Source organism: Eumetopias jubatus, unplaced genomic scaffold, assembly GCF_037043125.1.
Source record: "Eumetopias jubatus isolate StellerSeaLion01/CBP00866 unplaced genomic scaffold, mEumJub1_p1.0 scaffold_1, whole genome shotgun sequence".
NCBI lineage: Eukaryota > Metazoa > Chordata > Mammalia > Carnivora > Otariidae > Eumetopias > Eumetopias jubatus.
In genome coordinates, this window is record NW_028274807.1 from 134,634,936 (window position 1) to 134,650,542 (window position 15,607).

The following is a 15,607-nucleotide window of genomic DNA, read 5'->3' on the forward strand; positions in this document are numbered from 1 at the left end:
CTTGAAGATTATATTTTGCCTACTCAGATAACTGAGGATAATATCCCAATCTCAAAGTTCTTAACTTAATCATCTTTGCAAAGTTTCTTTTGCTATGTAACATAACATATTTACAGATTGCAGGGATTATGATATGGATAATTTTGAGGGACGGTTTTGTTAAATAGCTGCCCTTTGCTTTCTTTCTCTTTCACTTAACATACTTTTAAGACCTCTATATTTTATTGTGTGTTAATTACTTCTAAGTGCTATCTGGTAATCCTTCTTGTACATCCACTGTATTTTACTTTATCCATTCCCCTGTTTACAAACAAGTAAGTTGCCAACACTTCCTACTGCAAACAAAGCTATTATGAACAACCTCATGCATCTCCCTTTGTAACCAGCATGGAAGATTTCTGGAGTATATATTCAGGAAAAAATCTGTTGGGTAGAATGATACAACCACAAACCCTTATCCTTGCAAACATTTACTGTTATTTGGTTTTATAATTTTTTGCCACTCTCATAGACACCATCTGGTTATTAATATGTTTTGTTTAATACTCTTTATTTCAATGTAACACACATACAGGAGAGGGTAGAGATCATAAGTGTACAGCTTAATTACCACAAATTGAACATACTTGTGCAGCCAACTCCCCCAAAACAGAAGCCTCCACACCCAATAAGTGGTAGATGTTATTTCTGTGAGCTGCTATATTTCCCAAACCCTTTCTCTCCTAGCCTCTAAATAAGCACCTCTGAAACGGGGCTATCAGACAAACTGCTTTCATTTTAAAGTTCATATTCATTGGCAGGTTAGTTCAGACCCTGCCAGCCTCTATATTCATTCCACATAAGTCAGCCTCGACACCATTTACTGTTAACTCAAATGAACTGTTTTTCCTGTTGCCTGAAATAACTTGTCTACAGCGTTAAACTCCTACAAACTTATTTCATAATTTATTTATTCTATGACAGATGTACATTTGTGTTGCTTTAGCATATTATGAATTGTGTTATGATAGAAATAGTGGTAGATGACCTTTGCTGAACACATGTATGCATTTTTAATGGGTCCAAATCTGGTGTCAGAATTGATGAGTCATATTGAATGAGTTTGTTCATCTTTTACAGATATTATCAAAGTGGTTATATCGGTTTCTAATCTCACCATTAATGTATGAGAGTCTCAGTTGCTCCACATTCTTGTCAACAGCTTTGTCTGACTTTTCCACTTTTCCATTCTGGTAGATATATAAAGTTATCTTATTGTTCTTTTAATTGTCATTCCCATGATGCCTAATAAAGTTGAACACTTTCTATATGTTACTGGGTATCTGGATATTTTGTGAAGTGGCTATTCAAATATTCTGCCCTTTTTAAAATTGGATTGCTTGTCCTTCCTTACTGATTTGTAGTAGTTATTTGTATATTATAAATATGAATCATTTTTTGAACAAATGTGTAATAAATATTATCTCTAACATTGTGGCTTGATTTTTCACAGTCTGTAATGATAAGTTGATAGATAATATTACTACTTTAATGTAGTCAGACTCAGTTTTTCCTTTAAAGACAAGGCTTCAAAGTCCAGTTTAAAAAGTGTTTGCTTCTGGGGCACCTGGGTGACTCAGTTAGTAAAGCGTCTGACTTTAGCTCAGGTCATGATCTTGGAGTCCTAAGATTGCCCCTAGTTGGGCTCCATGCATGGCAGAGTCTGCTTCTCCCTCTCCCTCTGCTCCTTCCCCTGTTCATGCATGCATGTATATGCTCTCTCTCTCTCTCTCTCTCAAATAAATAAATAAATAAATAAATAAATAAATAAATAAATAAAATCTTTAAAAAAAAAGTGCTTCTGAATCTCAGGAAACAAACTGAGGGTTGCTGGAGTGGTAGGCAGTGGGAGGGATGGGGTGGCTGGGTGATAGACACTGGGGAGGGTATGTGCTACAGTGAGTGCTGTGAATTGTGTAAGACTGTTGAATCACAGACCTGTACCCCTGAAACAAATAATACACTATATGTTAAAAAAAAAGAAGATAGTAGGAAGGGAGAAATGAAGGGGGGGAAATCGGGGGTGGGGGGAGACGAACCATGAGATACTATGGACTCTGAGAAACAAACAGAGGGTTCTAGAGGGGAGTGGGGTGGGGGGTTGGGTTAGCCCGGTGATGGGTATTAAAGAGGGCATGTACTGAATGGAGCACTGGGTGTTATACGCAAACAAGGAATCATGGAACATTACATCAAAAACTAATGATGTAGTGTATGGTGATTAACATTACATAATAAAAAAAAGAAAAAATGTGCTTCTGAACATATTACTGGTTTACATGTCTTATTGATAGTTATTATCAATCTGGAATTGATTGTTTTATTTGCCGTAAGGTTGGGGATCAAGTGCTCCCGTTGATCTAGCCCTAATTACTGAAAGACCTTATTTAACCCAAGGTATTATAGTATCACTTCGGTCATAAGTCAGGTGGTTCTGCACCTCTACTTATGATGTATTGTGGTCAATACTGTTACTTGCTTTTGGTATCAAAGATCTGCCATCATCATAAAATAAGTTGGGAATTATTTATGGTTTTTCTGTTCTCTGGAAGATGTTATATAAAATTTGTGTTATTTCTTTATTATACATGTAGAAGAAATCAGCCCTGAAACTCTCTAAACCTCTAGAGATTTTTTGAATATGTATGGTAGTACTCATTACGGATTTATATTATTTAAGAGATGTAGGTCAATACAAACTTTCTACTTATTTTTATGCTGGTTTTAAAAAGTTATGTTCCACTTGGAATTTGAACATTTAATATACTTTTTCAACTTTGTTGGCATAAGTTGTGGGTAGTACCTTACTAATATTTTATTATTTGTAGGATCTTTACTTTTATCCCACTTTCCCATCTAAATATTAATATTTTTGTTGAGTCTGGCTTTTTGACTCAGCCTATGTCCATTTTTGTTTAATGTTTGATATGCACTTGAAAAATAACAGGTGTGTTCTGTAATTCTTCCTTGCTGTGCTTTATATTCATCAGTTAAGTTACATTTCCTAATCAAGTTGTTCAAAGCTTCCACATTCACACAGAGGTTTTGTTTCTTTAGAACATAGTTTTGTCTATTAATTATTGAGAGAGGTATGGTAGATTTCCAACTGTGATTTTGAATTTGACTATTTCTCTGTTTAGTTCTGCCAATTTTTGCTTAAATATGTGTTTGCTGAGCACATACGTATATGAAGAAGTAAACATATCATAAGTGTCCATCTTAGTAAATGTTCATAAGTTGCACCTACTCATGTAGTGAGCTCCCACATCAAGAACAAAATATCATCACTGAGGGAGTTAACATTGTTCTCCCTTCTAGTTATTGTCTCTTAAAGGGTAATCACAAGTATGCTTTCTAACAGCATACAAACATTTTACGTCTTAATTATTTTTTTAATGGAATATGCTATGCATTCCTTTGCATCTGGCTTCTTTGGTTGAACATTATACTTTGAGATTAAACCATGACATTATAAATTGTTATAGATTTTCGTTATCATTGTTGTCTAGTATTCTACTTTGTGAATATACTAATATTTATATGTCCATTCTACTGTTGATGGGTAGTTGGATTATTTCCAGGTGGAAGCTATTTCTAGAAGTACTGCAGTAAATAGTTCAATACTAGCCCTTTGGCGAACATGTGTAGAAATTGGGGGTGGATATGCACCTAGAAGTAGAATTGATGAGTCTTAGGGTTTGTGTATCTTCAGCTTCAGGGGGTACTACAGAACAGCATTGCAGTGTCGCTGTGCCAGTTTACATTCTCATCAGCAGAGCATGAGAGTTTTGGTTATTCTGCTGTGCTCAAAATATTTGCTATTTTCTGACTTTTTTACATTAGCCATTCTGGCAGGTATATAGTGGTTCTCCTTGAGGCCTTAATGTGCATTTCTAGGAAAGTTTAACACCAATTTAAATGTTTAGATTCTCTTTTGGGATGTGTCTGGTCACTCCTTGATCCATTATCTACTGTGTTGTCAGATTTTTCTTATTGATTTGTATAAGTTTTTTATTCAGAGTATGTATCTTTTGTTAACTATAGGAAGAGTGAAGGATGCTTGTGTGGCTCAGTCAGTTCAGCAGCTGGTGGGCTCTTGGTTTTGGCTCAGGTCATGATCTCAGAGTCTCCTTAAGATTCTCTCTCCCTCCAGCTCATGTTCACTCTCTCTCTCAAATAAATAAATAAAATCTTTAAAAATATATATAAGAAGAGTGAATATCTTCTTCCGTTTCATGTGTTGCCTCTTCATTCTACTAACCATGTTATAACCAAAAGGTCAGTTCACTCCTTGGTGAGTCAGGAACTGTACCAGTTTGAGTTGTCACACAAAGGAAACTTTTTTGCAGCAAATAAGGAGATCATGGGGAATAGTTTCCAGAGAGGGTGAATGGGCTCCTTTTGTTTAAGGTTAGGATGAATATTTAGATAGGGAAGCCCTGTCATGGTGTGTAGAGGCAGGCCTAAGGTCGTGCATGTGCCTTAAGGAAACATGTCTAGACACATATTGTATGTTATGTAAATGAGGCTGAGGCTCCTCTTAGGTTAAGATTTTAGTGCTAAAATGAGGTAAGGATGATTGTAGGTCATTCCAGAGATGTGTGGAGGCACAACACAGGTTTAGTTCAAGTGGCCTGGGTTGGTTTAGGCTGGCTGGAGGTCTTGTCAGGGCAGTTGCCATCACCTGGGGCATTGCTTTGGGTTTCATTTGCCTGAGTTAAGAGGAAAGCTAGAAAGAAGAATTTAGGGAAAAATGGAAGACAAAGGTTAGTGAGTATAAGCAGGTAGGCAGTTTAGGCCGGGTCTTGGGTCTAGCTAGTATAGTGTCTAGATAAATATAAATTCTTCTTTTTAAATGTTTATTTATTTATTTTAGAGAGAGAGAGACAGTGAGTGAGAGCAAGGGGAGGGGCAGAGGAGAGAGAGAATCTTGAAGCAGTCTCTGCAGAGCGTGGAGCCCAATGCAGGACTTAGTCCTGGGACCCTGAGATTATGACCTGAGTCAAAATCAAGTCGGCTGCTTAACCAACTGAGCACTCAGGCACCATGGTAAATATAAATTCTTAAAATGTAGCCATTTACCTTTTTTTTTTTAAATATATACACATAGCATTTTGGGGACCTTGTTAATAAATCTTTACCCATAATCAAGGAATAAAGATTTTCTCCTATTTTTCTCCAAAGAGTTTATTGTTTTACATGTCATGATTAATATTTGATCTCTCCAGAGCTGATTTTTTTGTTGATGATGTGAGAAAAGAATCAAAATACATATTTTCAAATGACTATTCACAGAATTATGGTGTTACTGTTGTCAAAAATCAGGTCACCCTATATCCATGCGCCTATTTATATGCTCTCTGTTCTGTTTTATTGGTTAGTTTGTGTATCACTGAACCCATACCATACCCTCTTAATTATCATATCTTTATAATATGTCTTGATGTTTTGTGTATATGCCCATTTAATGCATCTTTTAAATTGCCTTGCATATTTTGCCAATCTGACTGTTGAGAAGTGACAACACATTATTTTAATTTTGATTTTTCTGATTACTTTAAGGTTGAACTTTTTTCTTATATTGACAGAAAACTCATTAATTTGTTCTTATGTAAATTTTTCTTTCCTTCTTTTATGTATTGATACAAAGTAGCTCTTAACCTATTCTAGCTAATTACCCTTTATCATTTTAAGTGTTTTATGTACTTTTTCCTGGGTGTGCCTTGTCTGTACACTCTTTAATCTATAAAATATTATATATTTTGATATATAGTACAACTTATCAGTTTTTACTCCAGTAGTCCATGTTTTTTGTGATCGTGTCACCTTTAAGAACACTAGTTTTGCTTTTAAATTTTATTAAAGCTTTTTTTACACATATAAGCCTTGAGTCTACTTGAAATTGATTTTTCTTTATAATATCACATAAGGCTCCAGTTTTATTCATTTATTTTCCATATGGTTAACCAATTGTTACATTTATTGATTAGTCCATTCTTCATTGACTTCTCTGAAAATACATTTCAATTATACTTCAGTCTTTGTGCCTACTTGGTTCTCTTTCTGGGCCTTCTGTTTTATTTCAGTAGTCTATTTTTTTTCTATTTTTTAAATTTTTATTATGTTATGTTAGTTACCATACAATACATCATTAGTTTTTTTGTCTTTAAATTTTTTATTGTTATGTTAATCACCATACATTACATCATTAGTTTTTGATGTACTATTCCATGATTCATTGTTTGCATATAACACCCAGTGCTCCATTCAAAACATGCCCTTTTTAATACCCATCACCAGGCTAACCCATCCCCCCACCCCCTCCCCTCTAGAACCCTCAGTTTGTTTTTCAGAGTCCATCATCTCTCATGGTTCGTCTCCCTATTCGATATCCCCCCTTTCATCCCTCCCCTCCTGCTAGCTTCTTCTTCTTTTTTTTTTTCTTAACATATATTGCATTATTTATTTCAGAGGTACAGATCTGTGATTCAACAGTCTTGCACACTTCACAGCGCTCACCATAGCACATACCCTACCCAATGTCTATCACCCAGCCACCCCATCCCTCCCACCCCCCACCACTCCAGCAAACCTCAGTTTGTTTCCTGAGATTAAGAATTCCTCATATCAATGAGGTCATATGATACATGCCTTTCTCTGATTGACTCATTTCACTCAGCATAACACCCTCCAGTTCCATCCACGTCGTTGCAAATGGCAAGATCTCATTCCTTTTGATGGCTGCATAATATTCCATTGTGTATATATACCACCTCTTCTTTATCCATTCATCTGTCGATGGACGTCTTGGCTCTTTCCACAGTTTGGCTATTGTGGACATTGCTGCTATAAACTTTGGGGTGCACGTACCCCTTTGGATCCCTACATTTGTATCTTTGGGGTAAATACCCAGTAGTGCAATTGCTGGATCGTATGGTGGCTCTATTTTCAACTTTTTGAGGAACCTCCATACTGTTTTCTAGAGTGGTTGCGCCAGCTTGCATTCCCACCAACAGTGTAGGAGTGTTCCCCTTTCTCCGCATCCCCGCCAACATCTGTCGTTTCCAGACTTGTTAATTTTAGCCATTCTGACTGGTGTGAGGTGGTATCTCATTGAGGTTTGGATTTGGATTTCCCTGATGCCGAGCGACGTTGAGCACTTTTTCATGTGTCTGTTGGCCATTTGGATGTCTTCTTTGGAAAAATGTCTGTTCATGTCTTCTGCCCATTTCTTGATTGGATTATTTGTTCTTTGGGTGTTGAGTTTGTTAAGTTCTTTATAGATTTTGGATACTAGCCCTTTATCTACTATGTCATTTGTAAATATCTTCTCCCATTCTGTTGGTTGTCTTTTGGTTTTGTTGACTGTTTCTTTTGCTGTGCAAAAGCTTTTTATTTTTGATGGATTTTGAAAGGGGTTCTCTGTGCCTCCTGGATTTTGATGCCTGTTTCCTTCCCCATATTAGGGAAGTTCTCTGCTATGATTTGCTCCAATATACCTTCTGCCCCTCTCTCTCTCTCTTCTTCTTCTGGGATCCCAATTATTCTAATGTCATTTTATCTTATGGTATCGCTTATATCTTGAATTCTGCGCTTGCGATCCAGTAGTTGTTTATCTCTCTTTTTCTCAGCTTCTTTATTTTCCATCATTTGGTCTTCTCTAGCACTGATTCTCTCTTCTGCCTCCTTTATCCTAGCAGTTAGAGTCTCCATTTTTAATTGCACCTCATTAATAGCCTTTTTGATTTTGACTTGGTTAGATTTTAGTTCTTTTATTTCTCCTGAAAGGGTTTCTCTAATAACTTCCATGCTTTTTTCAAGCCCAGCTAGTATCCTTAAAATCATGATTCTGAACTCTAGGTCTGACATCGTACTAATGTCCGTATTGAGTAGGTCCCTGGCAGACTGTACTACTTCTAGTTCTTTTTGTTGAGGTGATTTTTTCCATCTTGTCATTTTGTCCAGAGGAGAATAGATGAATGAGAGAACAAAATGCTAACAGGGGAACAATGTCCCCAGAAAATATACTCTAAACAAATCAGAAAAGACCTGAAGCCAGGGAAAAAGAAAGGGAAAGAAAGAAAAAAGAAAGAGAAAAAAAAAAGAAAAAGAAAAAGTTAAAAACAAAAACAGAACAAAACAACAACAACAAAAAACAGAATATGATCAAATATGATCAGGCTGGTGCATAGGTCAGTGCCACACAATAGATTTTGGGTGTATTTTGGTCTGTTAGAAGAAAGTGCCACCCAGAATTTTAAAGAAAGAAAGACTTATATATGTACAAAATAAGGGTTGATACAATGAAGGGATGGAATATGACTGTAATGATGAAAATTATAAAAAATTTTATAAAAGGAATTTAAGATAAGAAGTTGTTTGAAAAAAGAAAGAAGAGGATTTAAAAAAAAGAAAGAAAAAAAAAGGAAGAGAATGTGATCAGGCAGGAGACTAGAACAAAGCCACACACTAGAGATTTAGGGTATATTTTTATCTGTTAGAAGAAAATGTATCTCAAAATTTTAAAGAGAGAACAACTTATATATATATATATGCCAAAAATAAGGGTAACTACTATGAAGGGATAGAAGATGACTCTAAAAATGAAAAATAATTTTTTTTAAAGATTTTGTTTATTTATTTGACAGAGAGAGATACACAGCAAGAGAGAACACAAGCAGGGGGAGTGGGAGAGGGACAAGCAGGCTTTCCGCAGAGTGGGGAACCCAATGTGGGGCTCGAGACCAGGACCCTGGGATCATGACCTGAGCCGAAGGCAGACGCTTAACGACTGAGCCACCCAGGTGCCACCGAAAAATAAAAATGTTTTTTTAAAACAGGGATTGATAAGATGTTGGTTGAAAAAGGGAAAAAGAAAAATTAAAAAAAAAGACAGTTAAAAAAATTAACTTTGAAAGACTAAAGAATCGTGGTACAAAACCATGAATTCTATGTGCAGTATTTCCCTAGTGCTGGAGTTCTGCCATTCTCATTGATCGGTAAACTTGGTCTTGGTTGGCTGTTCTTGCTGATCTTCTGGGGGAGGGGCCTGTTGCGGTGGTTCCCAAATGTCTTTGCCAGAGGTGGAATTGCCCCGCACTTGTCAGTCTGGGCTAAGTAATCTGTTCGGGTTTGCTCTCGGGAGCTTTGTTCCCTGCAAGCTTTCGGTACAGCTTTGGAGGACAAGAGTGAAAATGGCGGCCTCCCAATCTCCGCCCCAGAGGTGATGAGAACTCGGGGTCTGCTCCTCAGTGCACCCCCAGAGAAAAGCAGTCAATCACTCCCATCTCCCTGGTCTCCAGCCGCACTCCGTGCTCACCCAGCCTGTGACCGTGCGTGTCTGTCTCTGGCACCCGACTCGGCGTGGAGTCTCCAAACCCAGCAGATCCCTGCGGTGCGCTCCTGTGCTTTTCCTCCTGGGGGAGGAAGGGGCGTCTCCCCGGATCTGCCGCTTGTTGGGTTCCTGCTGGAAGAGCAGTGGCCCGACTGTGTTGCCGATCACAGTTTATGGCCACCCCGAGCTGAGAGCCCGCGCCTCGGCTCCGTCTCTGCAGCCAGCTTCCCCACTCTGATACCTGGGAGTTCTGCAGCACTCAGCCACCCCAGTCCTTCTGTGACCCGGTGGGTCCTGAGACCACACTGTCCTGCGAGGGTTCCACCCCCTGCTTAGCCACTGGAGCAACATCCTTCAGCGGAGCTGACTTCTAAAAGTTCTGATTTTGTGCTCCGCAGCTCTATCACTTGCCAGAAGTGGCTGACGGAGGGCGCCCCCCCCCCGCCGTATATCCTCCCGAATATCGCCTCGGGTTCACTTCTCCGCACGTCCTACCTTCCAGAAAGTGGTCGCTTTTCTGTTCAGAGAGTTGTTGCTCTTCTTTTCTTTGATCTCCTGTTGAGTTCATAGGTGTTCAGAATGGTTTGATCCTTGTCCAGCTGAATTCCTGAAACCAGATGAAATCCAGGTCTCCTACTCCTCCACCATCTTGCTCTCTGTGCCAGTAGTCTATTTTTTTAAACTTGTATCAATATTTCTCACCCTTTGCATTCCCTTAATTCCTAAAACTTTATAAAATATAATTTTGATTTTTGCTAGGGCAAGTACCTCCATGAAGTAATTTTAGTTATAAGGTATTTGTGGAACAAAAGGATTTTTCCATTCTTGTTTTGTGATAAGTTGAATCATAACTAGGTATTGAAATCTGTCAAATACTTATACTATAATTTCTTTATTTTACAGATCAACACCGTGATTCCTAAAAAGATTAAATGTTCTGCAAAGCAATGACTCCTGATCCTCAGTATATCTCTTTTATTATGTAAAAAGACCCAAAATAGTCATTATGTGAAAAATTATATTTTATCAATTTCCTGTGATTCTCTCAGAAGAAACAAAATGATTGTGCATTTTTTGTTTTGTTTTTCTTTTGACAACAAATCATTGTCCGGGGAACTATTTCATTTCATAGCTTAATTAAAATCATAAAATCCAAGAAAGGAACACAGATTTGCAGTTAGTGAAAGGAGATTTTAACAATAGGTGTGCTAATCACCACCATGTAGCTAAAGGCAAATTTCATTTGTCTCTTCACACTGTGGATGGATTTGTCTAGTGATGTTTAGATCCTAGCTGATGTTTAAACTCTCTATAATTTTATCATTATGTATTACAAAATAATATGCAAAGAAGATCCAATATATGTATAATAGGAATTCCCAAAGAAGAAAAATCAAAGGACCCACATACTAATAATAGAAATTAAAGAAATTGAAAAGTTACTAGAATGATCAACACTGAGACTTAGTCTATTAAAATACAATTAACCTTAGAAATACTCCTTAGACATCCAAACAAAAATTGCAAATCACTTATAAGGGAATGATCATATCATCAGAACTTTTTAATAACAATCTTTTATTTCAGATGACAATGCTTACCCAAGGAAACATATTCAAGGAAAGAATATATGAATCAAGTATATTATATCTTTACAAACTCATTTTCAAAATAAAAGTAAAACTAAAGTTATCAAAATCCCATAGAATTTTATTCCCATGAGACTTTCCTAAGGCATCTGCTGGAGAATGAATTTTAGATTATCAAAATAATTGGAAGGTAGAGATAAAAAGACTAAGTATATAAAAACATTGTATTTGGAACTAAGAATAAATTATGGTTATAAGGGAGAAATTATTGTATATCATAGGTATATACTTTGACAAAAGATACAGTTTGATTATTTAAAAAAATAAGAGGACAGTGGGGCCTGGCTAGCTCAGTCAGTGGAGCATATGACTCTTGATTTTGGGGTTGTGAGTTCAAGCCTCACATTGAGTGTAGAGATTACTTAAAAATAAAATATTTCCAAAAAATGAAAACATATGAGGACAATAAGAAGAGCACATCAAAATATATAATACTAGTTAATTACCTGAAGATAAAGTGATATTACTTCAAATTATATGCTAGGGCTGAAGCATGTAGAAGTTGAAGTAAGGGAAGAAAATTTTATTAGCTACTTTCAATTTTCTTCTTAGTAAAGTACTAATTGAAAATAATTCTTGAAAGTATATCTTCTTAGTAAAATACCAATAGAAAATAATTCTTGAAAGTGTATCATAAAATAGTATTAATATGAAAGTAAATATTGGAACAAAAATGCATACTTTTCTAAAAGAAACCAAATATTAAAATACGATAGCTACCCTCTATGTAAAGGGCGGTAGTGTATAGATGTTGGATCTTCCTAAAAAATGATGGAAGGCTAATCTATCAAATAACTAATTATTTAATTAACCTGTAAGAGAGGAAGGGAATAAAGTAGAACAGGGATCGAGTTTATGCTTTTAAAAATGTGACTTATTTCATGGAACTGTGTAAATAATGTGAAAATGAAACATTAAATATTTTTTTAAACTTCTAAAATTTAAAATGATTCATTAAATGAGCTAAACCAAGGCATGTCCTTGATGACATAGAAAAAGAGTAGTCCCAGTCATTTGAAGCACATTAGCTTGATAATACTAATATGTTAAATTGAATTGCAAGAAGTGCAAAGCAAAAAATTACACAATTTGTAGTAATCATATTTTAAGTGGTAGTAGTCAGTATTATAATTTTGTTTCACGGTGTGTAAGGTAGGATAAAATTAATGGGTAATCACGATATTTTGATATTAGCATCTCCACTTTTCTTGACAACTAGAATTTTTCAACCTTAAAGAGTGTAGATGAAAATGTAAGATAGAAGAAGTTAGGTAAAAATCTTGGAATCCTGACTTTAACTTTAAATTATCTTCATGATTTCATTATTTATATCGCAAAAGTATGTCTTGATTTATCCAATGAAGGGAACTAAAAACAACAAGTCAGAAGCAATGAGTATACTTGATTCCCATGTTGTGGTCACATCATAAGGAACCAGGGCATTTGGAGAAATTGCTGATTTCAGATCTGGGGCAATAAGTGTGTATGAGTAAGCCTGTAACAACTTTACAGATCTGATATCAAGGAAGTTATCTATGGGTCCTAGAGTTGGGTCAAAAGAATTCAAAAGACAAATTTGAAAAGTCTCTCCTGGCCAAAAGTAAGATAATTTATAAATCAGTCTAACTTACAACAACAAGTAAGATTTAGAACTTCAAGTACATTTAATCCATGATTTGAAAATCATTCAAAAAAGATTGATCACCAACGGAAAATGATAATCATCTCACTATTTTTAAGACTTAAAGGAAAATAATCATGGATTTATTCTTATGAATATGAACTGTAAAATGAGGCAAATATTTTGATTTTTAATATGAACTGTAAAATGAGGCAAACACATAGAGGGTAAGTGTCTCTTTAAAGAAGTATCCCAGCTAATGAATGAAAAAGAAATAATAGAAATAGGATGTTGTAATTTTGCAGTGATATGCCATTCCATGTGTATATTTCAATGTATATGTACTTTATATGTCATTTTGCAACCTTTAAGGACTTAATGGGTCTCTGCCCGGAGAATCAATGGCTGCTAATATCACAAAATGAGAAGCAAGTAACCATTTATGCTCCTAATGAAAGGACTCAATATTATCTCTGAGGTACCAATACCAAAACCAGAGTAATACTAAATTTTATTAAGATTCCAAATCCAGCTACCAAATTATAGGACATGCAGATAGAGCACAGAGGACCATGTTAAAAAAACATGAGGATGCGGTCAGCAAAATCTAAAATCTAAACCTATTCTATAGGACCACATTTCCTGAGTAGATAAATTCCAAGAAAAGAAAGAGGGAGAGAGAGAGAAAGAGAGGACCTAGAGAGAGAATCTAAGAGAAAAAAGAGACTTAAAAAAATCAAAAAGTTGCATTGTGTGGACATCATTTAAATCCTCGTTCAAATACACGATATGTGTGAACATAAAATAAGTTTTTGACATTTATGATGCAACTGAAAATTTGAATTGTCTGCATATTTGATGAACTAAAAAACTATTGTTACATTTTTAGATGTTATAATAATGTGGCTATGTTAGAAAAAAAGTGTCATATTTTTCAGATGAAATTACATGATGTTTGATATTTGATTTAAAAAATAGGGGATGTGGAATGTGGGTGGGAAGCAGAATAAAACGAGTTTGACCATGAATCGAGAACAGCTCATTGGTGGTACAGGAGAGTCTATTTTATCATTCTGACTGTTTTGTATGTGCTTGAAGTGTTCCATAATTAAGTTAACATAATAATAAGTGTATATGCTGATCTTGGGGATAGCAGAGTGCACATGTGACATACACGGAAATAGTCTGTCTCCTCTTTCTCCCTTGGCCTTCACTGGAAAGGAAACTACTTTCCTTCTTTTATACCATATTTGCTTCAGGGTCCTCAGTCTCTTTCCATGAGGCATCAGTGTTAGCATCTCATTTATTGCCTGTTATTTTTACCTGTCATTCATAGAGCTTGTCAGGCTTTCATTGCGTTTATTATAACAGAACAAACTCTGTCCCTGGGACCATCTGGAGTTTTGTTTCTTAATAACATTTCTCTCAATACCTACCAGCCCTGAGGTGGTTGTGAGCATGCTCCTGGGCTAAAATAGACATCTGTTTCATGGGTTAAGTTCTGTCACATTTATTTGTTTGAACATTGTGAGATCAATTTGTTATGGGCTTTTGGTTGGGTCGGTGTATTTTAATTGGCATTAGCCATGCACTGGGTTTTAAATATACTCTTGACATCCCTAATTGCAATACCACTTAGTACCCTGTTCTGGTAAACACCTGCCTTAGAGCAGTTATCCCATCCAAACTTCAGATATGTCTGCCAGTGTTTCTAATAGACAACACTAGTCACTAGGCTATAAATGATGGTCATTTTATGACCTCTGTAATCATGGAACCTCTGAGAAATTAAAAAGAAAATTAACTTATTGGCAATAAATTGAAATCACAAAATAGTCTACATTGAATATGAATTCAGTTCCACTAGGACAAGTAGATGGGTGAGCAAGAAAATAATTAAATTCTAGTCAATGGAGAGGCTAGTGCCATAATTTATTAAGTTTATAAACAAAGGTATGCTTTTCCTTAGGTATCAGAAGCACTTTAGTTAGTTCTTTAACAGCAAGAATTTTATTCAGTTTTACACTATTAAAATATTTTTTGCCAAAATGACTCAATTTCAGGATCCAAAAAAAAACCCCAGAAAATTTGATTTCCACTTATATACCACTTATAAACCATGAACTTAATCATTGTCTTCTGACTTGAGATGCACACTTCCTTGCATTTGATTCCTTTAATAATTTTATCACATGTTCCTCCTTGGCAATTTTGATCATAGCCAATGTCATCAAAATTTTTTCATGGAGTTGCTAAGTCCAGGAGGCCACATTACACTGTGTTCCCTGGAGTACATAGAATCCAATGAGAATGGTGCTCCTTAGATTGTGCAAAGTGGTGGCACTGATATTTAGAATGTATAGAAGCAAATAGCTCCTGCAATAGATTGGATCTTTGTGTCCTTCTCAAATTCATACATTGAAACCCTAACCCTTTTGTGATAGTAGAGCCTTCATGAACGGGGTCAGTACTCAGAGTTCTCCCTTTCACTGTGGGAGGACACAGTGAGAATATGGCCATCTGTGAACCAGGAGCAGGTCTTCATCAGACACCAAATCTGCCAGCAACTTGATCTTGGACTTCCCGAACCGTGCAACGTAAATATCTGTTGTTTATAAGCCACCCAGTCCACGGTATTACATTAGAGAAGCTGAACGGACTAAAGGCAACTCCCCTAAAATGGAACAAGTTATTGTTCCAAGTTCCACAACATCCCTAGGAAACTTTCTAAAACAATCACCTTTTCCAACGGTGAATCATAACTTCACAGCACATTTTCTCTTTGATTGAAAACATGGATTTTTAAAGAAGCTTAATTAAAGGTAAAATGTTTTCATAACCAAATAAGAGCCTGTGATATTTAAACTATAAAGATTACTGTTTAAAAGTAATTGTTGATTTGTTTCCAAGGCTGCGAGGGGAATAAAGGAGAAATTTAAATGGCAGCCTTGAGGAGAGAGGTCA